This window comes from Osmerus mordax, chromosome 9 (genome assembly GCF_038355195.1).
Source record: "Osmerus mordax isolate fOsmMor3 chromosome 9, fOsmMor3.pri, whole genome shotgun sequence".
Taxonomy (NCBI): domain Eukaryota; kingdom Metazoa; phylum Chordata; class Actinopteri; order Osmeriformes; family Osmeridae; genus Osmerus; species Osmerus mordax.
In genome coordinates, this window is record NC_090058.1 from 13,854,981 (window position 1) to 13,866,365 (window position 11,385).

The window sequence follows — 11,385 nt, forward strand, 5'->3', positions numbered from 1 at the left end:
CAGCGAGTTGGGGCCCCGCGCGCAAGCAAACCTGGAATCCGAGCTCGAGCTTTCTCTCTCTCATTGACCCGTTTGGAACGATCTAGACAAGAAACACTATTTAAATGAACGGTAGTCCTTGATCCTTAAAAATAGTATAATCCACCAATATGAAATATCAAATTATAGAAACGATAAAAAAATTATGCTATTCTTATGCCTTACATTTTTTGGTGTTCACTATATTACTGTTATCTGTAACAGTAAAATAAGTATATATTAATATACATGTATATATCTTCATATATACTTGGCAGTGTTGTTATTGAATGAGTGTGTGCTGTTTTGGAGATGTCTCCTCTGCACCTGTGCCCAGTCCCTGGAGCTCTGCGCTTTATGCTCCCAGACTGGCCTGTTTCTGCCCCATTGTCTCCTCTTTGGAACTGGCCGTTTAACAACATTAATATGCATTAAAACGAAACGTGTGTGTGTGTGCACCATGATAGCCTCCTAGCAGAAGTCTATAGTACAGAGATGGGTTTGAAGATTATTTTCGGAAACAAACAACACTGACCATGGAATCACAGTCAAGATGTGCAAGGTTAGAAAAAACATGCTGAAAAAAAAAGTAGCTCTGTTTTTTTACTTTACGTTCTACATGCACGCCAGGCACAAACTGTGTTTGGATAGGTAAGCAGGGGGTGCTGAGCAGAGCTGATATAAAACATTTGAGAGAGACAGTGTATCATGCGTGGATACGAGGGTCGTCACACCGTGCCTACAACACACAAAGAGAATCTTCCGAGCGTTTAACAGATTAATTACTTCCGTGTCCTGGCAGGGATGTAGTTGTCCCAAGAATACAAGCCTGCAAGGGTGTGGCTGGAGGCTGAGGCCACAGCAGCAGGTCTGGAGGCTGAGGCCTTATACAGCAGGGATAGAGGCTGGAGGCTGAGGCCACATACAGCAGGGCTGGAGGCTGAGGCCACTTACGCAGGGCTGGAGGCTGGAGGCTGAGGCCCGATACAACAGGGCTGGAGGCTGGAGGCTGATGCCACGTTCTCAGGCTGGCGTCTCTGGAAGACTGGGTTTGTTTTTGTTTGTTCTGGATCGATCTGATTATAATATAAGAAATTATAAAATACTAGAGGGTTCCCCAGTCAGGCACAAACCCAGTCCCAGGTCCAGTCCCAGGTCCGGGCCAAGGCCAAGGCAAAGGCCCAGGTCCAGAGCAGCTTGCCTGTAGAGGGAGACTGAGACAGACAGGGCTTCTGGCCATTCATCATTGTCAAGTTGAATGGGAAATTAACAAATCCCCTAATTAAAAGACCCCTCCAGACAGTTAGGGGTGTGTGTTTCCATGTGCGCGTTTCACTGTGAGTGTTTCTGTGTGTGCTTGCACGTGTGTGTGTGTCTGCGCATGTGTGTCTGTGCACGTTGTTGAATGTGTTTGGGTTATTGATGTGCGTATGTTCATTAGAGGGGTGCAGAGCCACGTGCCAGCTGCACTGCTTTGTGCTACACCTCCTGGCACGAGCCCCCAGCTCCCTAGCCCCCCCCCCCCCCCCCCCCACCCTCCAGACCTCCCACTGCTGCATTAATTACATCATATAAACGATGTGGCTTGGGCAGCAGTTGCTCCAGAACCAGCCCTGCGTCTGGGGGGTTGACCCTGGCTGCCTCCCCTGGGACCAGGCTGCGTCCTTCACGCTCCTCTCCCCCTGCGCCTCCTCCAGGTTCTACCGTCCTCTCCCCCAACCCCGACTCCTCCTCCAGCCTCGGCCATGTCTCTTAACCTGTCAAGTCCTCGGTGAAGGCCACCAGCTTCCAGAGTGCTCCCTCCCCTGACACACACCCCTTTGACCCACCCACTCGTCAGCCAGACACGAACCCTAAACAAAATCCCACCTCTTCCCCAAACAGTAACCCTCGACCCCCCACACACCCCTGCTCAAAGCATTTCAAACCCCACACGAAAACACATCTGATGAGACAGTTTTGTGTGAAATTAGAATGTGCTTACGTGAAGAAAGAGAGAGGCCCAGTCTTCCAGCCCAGCAGGCTACTCTGGGATCACACTATTTAAATCCAGAGAAGTTTGGACTTGGGTTTCAGCTCCACTCATAAAATAAATATTATCCTTAACTAAGAAAAGTACTTTTTGTTCCATCCATTTCAGATCTTTGTGTCAATAGTGAGACAGAACGGAAGACTGAAGTCTGTTTATCCACAGCTAGGCCTTCCCAGGGCACCTCGATAGTGAAAGGCTGACTCTGATCAAATTGCTAAGCAATAAACTAACCAAGAAAGTCTCATCGTGCTTCAGTCTAGAAGGGTTCATTCTGAATGTTGAATGTAGATCAACAATAGAGTTTCCAGAGCAGATAGTTCCAGCTCCTTCTCCAGCTCATCCAGGAGCGAGAGCTGGGTTCAACTCTTCCAGATAGGTACAGGAGGGGGGGGATTAGAGTGGGAAGTAGTCCGAGGGTAATGAGTGCACCACTACAATAGCAGAGTGAGGATTAGTGAGTGTGTGTGTTTTTGTGTGTGTGTGTGTGTGTGGGGAGGGTTTTCCTTCCCCCCCCCACGTCTCATCTCAGGAACCCCACAGCCCAGAGAGAGCCTTTGTGGGGACAAGCAAGGGCACTTCCCATGAAACAACAAGCCCTTTTTAATGATGCAGAGAAATTCCTAGGTGATTATCGCAATGAGAGACCTTTCATTCTGGGATCACCATGGTCATGTAGCCCAGGTCCAGTGGATCAGCTGTGTGACAAGGCAAGACCAGAACACGCCAGGCCAGGCTAGAATAGACTAGGCCATCCCAAACCAGGCTAGACCAGACCAGACCAGAGTGCAGTACTATTACCCTTTGATCCCCCACGTTGATCAGCAACAGAAATCAGGAAACCAGAGCAACTCCATCTCTCTACTGGTGTGTTTTTGTGCCCAAGCTTTGCTTTTTGTATGCATACCAAACATGATCTAAGTGTGACCACACCTAGATGGAGCAGCTGGAGTCTCCTAGTAACTCGGTCGGGTCTGTCTCACTCTGTTAACTACTCCTCCAGACTGGCACTTCCATTGGGCTGCCTGTTCCTCCTCGCCATGATGTGGCTCTAGAACTAAGGGATCACATCCCATGTGCACAGAGCCCATTTAGAATGCTCAGCTTGTAAAACAAAATAATACAAAAATAATTCCATGGAAGACCACAATTCTAGAGGTTTTCCTTGATGGAAATGCAAAAATACAAAACGTTGTGTGGAGATGCAAGTGAGTCTGTTTCTATGGTGCTGCTTGATGCTGGCTGTCAGCTGTTTTCTCCCGGTTGAAGATATCAAGGTTGAGGCAACAATGTTGTCATAACTCGGAAGTTTCAGATCTTATGGGTCCAATGGTAACTAGGCAGTAACTCGTCACCTATAGTAACAGATTATTTTTTACGCTAATGGTAGGTAATTGTCGCTCCAAAAAACTAGCAAACGTTGATAAAACCCAAGTTTTGACAATTGTAATAAAAATGTATTTATTGGAATAGTATGTGATGACAACCAACTATGTACAGTTGTAGATATAAATCCATTAAAAGCCAAATTTAGCTCATCTTGCCATCCACCGTAAAAACATATACAAAGCCTCATGGGCGATCAGTCAGTGGGTCTCATCCTTCATTGATCCTAGTCCTCTCCCAGACCCCGCCCACTACAGCAGGCTCCTGTGAACTGCAGGTCAGGACTGGAGGTGAGCTGGCTGACACCCCCAGGACCACAGATGGGCCCCCCCCCCCCCCCCAACTTCTTCACTGTCGGCCCCAGTGCGGGCCCCTGTGCTGGGCAGATGGGCCACCCTGTGAGGATCCAGGCCCTCCGTATCTATCAGGCTGATCTGATTACAGCAGGGCCGGAGTCCAGGCCCAGACATGCTCACTGGGAGCTCTGATTAGCATGTCTGTCAGAGGAGGTGGGAGGCTGGGGGCTGGAGGCTGGAGGATGAGGGCTGGAGGATGGGGGTGGGGGCTGGAGGCTAGGGGGTGGAGGCTGGGGGCAGGGTGCTGGAGGCAGGGTGCTGGAGGCTGGACGCTTGGGGCTGGAGGCTGGGAGCTGGAGGCTGGGAGCTGGAGGCTTCTCCTCGGTGGGGCCACTGGCCCTGTGTTGGTGGTGCAGTAGAACAGCAGGGTTAGAGTATGTGTAGGACACGTCTGGCCAGATGGCCTGCTATCTGCTTTCATCTAAGAGCTGATCTCCAGGTCATTTGAATCTGACAGATCTTTTTTTACAAATTATATTTTTCTTTGATGATACTTGAAACTATTTTGACAGAGAGTGAATGTATTTCTTTTTATTATATTGTTAAATATCATCCTCAATAGCTGAGCGTTTCCGATACCTGTAGTTTGAATGACAGCTCTGAAAACCCCATGAATGAGATTGTTCTGGAAGGTCAAGGCGGGTGCTCAGGGTATTTGCTTTTGTGAGACAATCCTTGTTGTCAAAAAACACCTTCTATGCTTGAAATTCACCCAGCGTATAAAGTGTAGTTTGATTGACAGCTGGAGAATGCCACTGGGAGACTAGTAGAATTCATAAGGGGGGGAACATGGCTGACAGATTTGCTGCTTTGCACATTGATTTCCACATTTGGGTGATTAGGTTTATCATTAGGCCTGGGCCTGTGCGAGCAGATTATTCAGGGAATTCTACAGAGAGACACACATTTTTTTGTTGAGAACAAAACCCGGAGATGAAGTGGATGGTCACCTGAGCTCTTCCTCTCAGGAGGACACAGAGCACAGCTCTCTGTGGTTCCTGTTGTAAGGCTGGGTTTGGGACACTCTCTGGCACTGGGGTGTTACTCAACCCTCCCTCTCTCTCTTTCTGCCTGCTTCTATCTCTATCTCTCTCTCCCCTCTTCCCCCCTCTCTCTCTCTTCACCGCTCCCTAACCATTCTCTACATCCAACGGACTCTTTTGTTTGCCAAGGTTGGGTTACCATGGATACCAACCATGGCTCCAATAGAACCCCATCCCTCATCTAAATATCCATACTTATCTATGGAAATGAGATGCAACCACTATTATAGGTACTAATGAAATACACTTCATTGTCTGTGATGAGAAGGAAAAAAAACGTTTTTCCTGCAGGCACGTGTCCGTGCAGGTCTGCGAAGACAAGTGTTTAATGTGCCGTTCGGATGTTCAGTGCACAATAACGGCACGACGCCTCTCTCCTGCAAGCTGTGATACCATCACTAACGTGTTGTTGGGGTAGCTGAACTGCACAGATTACCCTGTCTATGCTCCCTCTGTCGATGAGCTTGTTTGCAGTGTGACTTCTTAAGAGGTCTGTCCTTAACCACAGATCAGTTAACAATAATTAAAGATAATGATTACTTAATTACTTTTATACTGTTTGAAATGTTCTGAATATGATAAACAAGGTTTGATCTATACCTTGCTATATTAAGCTCATGAGCACATACCGGTAACCCTTGGTTATGTACGGGAGAGAAATATGCCTGTCTATTAATTATGTTTCTTGTATTTTTGATAAACTGTCCTCATGCTGTTTTCTTATGTCTGCATAGCCATAAGTTAGTTATTTGTAAGGTGTGACTAGGAAAGGTCTGTGAAACTAGTGTAGATCAGAGATCACAATATTACCAAAGTGTATAATGCCATGCAACTTTGACTGAGGAAAATAGAAGGAGCGTCCAGGCCATTTCTAGGAGCCCTATCTAAAGACCTAAAACAAAAGCTATTTAGCATGCAGGGTCCTTATTCTGTGCTTGCAAAGGCTATGCTAATCATCTTGTATCCTCCCATATTGTGATACTATTTAACTCCCTTGATTTCCTGTATTCATTGTCCAGTCTTCTGTGATACTCAACTTGAGTGTATCAGACACCTCCACCTTACATATGTGAAATAAATAAGTTGATTTTGTCCTGAACTTGTACTTAGCTATTCACTTCATTGTCTTGTTACTTTCACAGCAATTAAGCACAATCTAATACGTCTTCACTTCGTTCATGAACGCATATTTCCATGCACTCGTATGAAGGTGTTAGTCTGTAACCTAATTGTGAAGTTAGCGGAAGCTGACTAAAGTGTAACATAAATTTCAGTCCTATATTTCACATTGTGCTTGTTTGTTTTCTGATTAGGGAATAGTGTTCAGCTGCTGTGAAAAGTATGATAATGACTACAGTTTTTGTTTTTCAGGGATAACAAGTTACTTCCACAACAGAATCTGCTCCAGCTGAGGCTGGCTCAGAGCCTTTCATCCCATAATAACCTACTGAGAACTGGATAACAGCATAATCTGCTGAGGTGTATTTCAGTCATCGGAAGTCGTTAGAAAGAGGTGAGTAATGACTGAATGCAACACCATACATAGAGAGTTGTATTATCTGTATTCACAAATAATTCCCTCTCTCTCTCTCTCTCTCTCTCTCTCTCTCTCTCTCTCTCTCTCTCTCTCTCTCTCTCTCTCTCTCTCTCTCTCTCTCTCTCTCTTCCCCTCCCTTTCTCTCTCTCTCGCCTTCTCTCTTACACTCTGTTTCTCTCGGTCTCTATCTCTCGTCCTCCCCCTATCTTTCAGTGCCTCTTTCTCGCGCTCTCTCTCTCTCTCTCTCTCCCTTTCTCTCCCCTTCCTCTCGCTGTCTTTCTCTCCGTGGCTTCCTTTCACGAGATAGTAATAAACTATCACAAAAAATGTGCCTTTCCCTTTGTGCTGCAGGGTGTATCTGACGGTGGGGTGTTTAAGACTGTCTGCATTTCATGAGGCAGTCCTGTCACTGGCAGTTATCTGCTTTCCACTCAGCGTTCTCCCAGGAGCTGTGGTGAAATGATTCTCCTCAGGTCTGAATAATGCATGAAATTACATAATGCAAATCGCGCCTCTCTTCCCTGGGTCTCTCCCTGGCCCCGGTGCAGTGTTCTGGGTAGGAGAGACCCAGGGGAGTCCCAGGAGTCCCTGGTGCTGAGGTGGAGAGGTCAGTGTTACAGGCTGGGTTCTCCCACTCACACAGGTCTTACAGGATCAGGGAGCTGAGGAGTGGTGATCAGGCCCCGACCAAATCTGTGAGCACAGAATTCAGATGACGTTCTGCACTCACAGAAGTCATTGTGTTTGAGCCAAAAGACGGAATACAGTTAAACTCGGTGAATGTCGTTTTGTTCCATTGTCCTAATTGATCACTGCTCAAGGAAGTGCTGAGTGGAGTGAATCTGCTCAGATAGCTATCATGGGATGCTCATTGTGAGGAGTAGGCAGTGGAATATTCATCAAGCACTTAGGTATTCTCATTGTCTCCATGCTAATGCAGACATTAGCATGGAGACAATTTATATCTCAGTTCTGTTAGAATAATCATGCAGTCAGATTACCAAACATGTCTGTTGTCTTATAACATGCACCAATTTAGACTACATTGACTTCTGTCAAGACTCAATCTCCCTTTCTTTTTTTGCATCTTCCTCCCTCCCTTTATGTCTCTGCCACCGTGCCTCCCTTTCCATCTCTCTCTATATCTCCCTCTCTCCCCTCTTTTTCTTTCTCTGTACTTGCCTCCCTTTCCATCTCTCTCTCTCCCTCTCTCCTCCCCGTCTCTCTCCTTGCCTCCCTTTCCGTCTCTCTCTCTCTCTCTCTCTCTCTCTCTCTCTCTCTCTCTCTCTCTCTCTCTCTCTCTCTCTCTCTCTCTCTCTGTCTGTCTCTGTCTCTCTGTCTCTGTCTCCCTGACTCCCTTTTCCTCTCCCTCCCTCACTCCCCCTTCCCTTTACAACTCGCCATCTCTCTCTCCCCCCCCTCTCTCTCCTTCTCTGGCAGTAATAGCCCCCCCAGATGACAGGCAGATGAAGGGAGGTGGTGGGTAGCTTTGGGGTAACTGGCAGGTCCTGGCCACATCAAAGCAGATAAGAGGGCCGTCACACAATGGCTCCTCGTTCTCTTTCACTTAATCTTCAGAGTTTAGAGTTTCTTTGTGCCAACGTCCCGAGTCCTTCTTTGTCCACTCTGTGTCAGGTATTAACGCCAGTGGATTAAATTAGTGTTGCGGAAAACGTTGTTTGTGTTTCCTCCTGGCTGGTGACTACCTTTGTCTGGAGACTTTGGTGATAATTGATTGCTCCTGAACAAAAAAGCTGCATGGTTTATGCACTTCTATGGATAAGTAAACCTCTGAAGGATTTAGGTCACTTTTAAAACAAATATTCGAGACGTGGTCAGGGATTAGACAAACTTTTCTTTCAACAGTTTATCAGGCCAGACAAAATTCAATTGTCTTCTACCTTTCACTTCATCCCTACCTTTCCATCTCTTTCTCTTTGCGTCTCTATCTCTTTGTCTCTTCCTTTTTCTATCTCTTTGTCTCTCTGCTCTGTCTAGTCCTGGTCCCTCACCTTCAACCCAGTTTCCTGTTGTTCTCTATCCAGGAAGACTCTCCTGCCCCCGGCCTAGCCCAGTAGGACCCAGCTCTGCCCGTCAATAGAGCCAGTCACATTTCTGATAGCGTTTAATGAAAAACTCCCCGGAGCTCTGGGAAGGAGGCGGAGGGAGGGGCGGGGCGGGGCCAGTCCTGAGAGCTCAACAAAGACAGCCTTTCACCGGGGTGGAAAGAATAAATTGCTCTCTCTCTCACTTTCTCTCTCGTTCGCTCTCTCTCTTCCCACACCCATTTTCAAAATTAGTATTTTTTTGCTTCAGAACATCAGAAAAGTACCACATGATTGGGCAGAATCCCCCTGAGCTTCCTCAGGGCTGACAAACAAAGAGGCAGGTGTGTGCTGATTTGGGTTTCGGGCACGCTGGTTCCCAGTCCTGGAGCAGGCAGGGTCTGGAGCAGGCAGGGTCTGGAGCAGGCAGGGTCTGAGCTACAAGCTACCAGGTGTAAAATCATCTGGGGTGGGGGGGGGGCTGAGGTTCATCTGTTTTTCAGAGCAAAACAGCAACAAAGATAGCTTTACTGTGACATCACAGACAGTAATCTGAAAATCTCTCCCTGTGTTTTTGTTTTTCTTGATGTTTCAGACGTCAGGTCGCTGTGTTAATGGATTGGGATTTTGTCAGGACGTTTTGCCTCCCAACCCCTCATACTGTTGTGTTCAGTCACAGTTGTGCACTCTCTCACACACACACACACACACACACACGCACCCAAGCCGGTGGGAAACACCACATTCTCATTCCAAACCTTTCATCTCTGTCCAGCACCTTATCCTCTGACCTCCCTTCTCTGCGGTCTGCCAGAACCCACATATCCTCATCCCACCCTAATCTCATCCTCCTCCCACCTTCATCCATCCTCATACCATCCACATACCTTTCTCATCCATATCTCACCTTTATGCTGGCTGGGGCAGAGACCCCTCATTAAGGTCCTCGGGCTACAACAACCTGATACAGATGGAGCCTGTCTGCTTGTTGGACATGGAAGCACTCCCGTCAGAACCCAGGCATTAATCATCATTAGTGGTGGCAGGTGTACAGTTAGCTCTGAGGACCATGAGGAGACAGGGCGAGGGTCGGACTGCTCGGAGGGACGGAGGGAGCCCGGCTAGGAGACCGGAGAAACTACAGGGACGTCACATTTACTTTATATTAATCCGTGAAGGTAACTCATTGTGCACAGTAAGGCAGAAGTAAACAGGAAGCCAGGCCCAGCGTCTGAATGATGACCATCTGTAACAACCTGATCAGGGCCTGGGCTGTCTGTGGACCCAGCAAGGATGAAAGGGGCTCCCTCAGGAAACGGAACAAAAGCCTACATCTCCGAGATGTACGCATTTACCGTACATTCGACATTTACATTTCATTCGTTTAGCAGACACCTTCATCCCAAGCGACATGCAAACAGCACAGATAGGAAGCACAGCAGAAAGTCAAGGATCAGAAGTGCACAGTTCCAACCGTATTCAGTGGTCAGAGCCAAGGAACAATCTGTATTTACCAGGCACAGTGCAGTTACCACATCTCAGCCACAGTACAACCATAATAACGTCTCAACCAACTCCACTAACAGCATCTGAACAAGCGGGCGCTGAAACACGAACAGCCTGCACCACAGTGGCGAACAAAACACCTACAATGTAAAGATCTGTTTCCATTTTCACGGTCTCGCTGTTTTTGTAGGTGGTGACGCTTATCCCTATAAAGCATGTAAGGGGATAAGGATAGCTTGGTGGTAGAGCAAGAGGTTGCAGATTCAAATCCCTCCTGTACGTCGTTTGGGATAAAAGTGTTTGCTAAAACGAATACATTACTATTTGTTATCCCAGTAGTTGTATGTTTGAGAGTGGCTAAACTGACAGGCTTTTGGTGAGAGGTCTGATGTTAGGATTTGTGTGAAAGGAAGCTGGTTTCATTCCAACAGGAAGCAGAATAACAACGCCTGGAGGATTCCGGTTATCAGCTCTGCCTCCTGTTGTAGATCACTCACCAACGGATTGCCTTGAAGATTGATGGTGACATTTCCCTCTGCGTAGTCTGGGACTACACCGCAATTTTTTCCGAAAAATAGCACACAAGACATGGAAAAACTGTCAGATAAAGATCCGGATGGAATTTTTGGAGGGACTCGTGGATTACAAGGTTTGTGAAATGTGGAAATGAACATCAGTTATTGGAAGTGGAAGTCCTCAGGGCAACAATGAGAGGATTTACAAGCTGCAGTGGTTCTTTGTCTGCATGAATGTAGCCTGTGTAGCCTGTGGTAACACTAGTCGATAGCTGAGTGAACTTCAACCTGATGACTAAGCCTTGAGTGATGACTTCAGGCCAACACACCCAACTTGCTGCTTTATACTATCAAAACCACATTTAACTTTATTATATAATCTAATGTTCACAAGGACAACACATTCTACAACCTGAGTGTTCTAGTCAGGCCTGTGACCAGCATCTGAGTTTTAGTGAGGTCCAACTACAGACCTAAATCATGGCTATGGAATATTTTTATATTTGGAACAGGGGAATATTTAAACAAATAACAGGTACCTCAGTCACCTTACACGTAGGTACGACCCTGGTTTTGGTGTCTTGATGAGAATTAGACTATGTAGTGTTTCAGGAGGTACTGCATGAGGATAGCATATTATCCAGCAAGTTGGGGGTAATTACAACTCGACATCAGTGCTTCCGAAATCCCACGTCTTTAGTTGAGTGTCTTGGACCCGCGGTGTCCCTGTCTGTCTGTACTCCAGCAGTGTGCCGCTCCTCCATGCATGCTGGCCATGTGAAACACATCTGAGAGTCAACTTTTAACCTTTCATCAGTCAAGGGGCGCGACAAAGACAGTGTCACTACCCCTCCCTTCTCGTACTCCTCAGTGAATTAGACAACAAAGAACTCAAATATGCACAAGCCTGCATGCGCCCGGCGACAGCACACATTCATCTTTTCTATGCA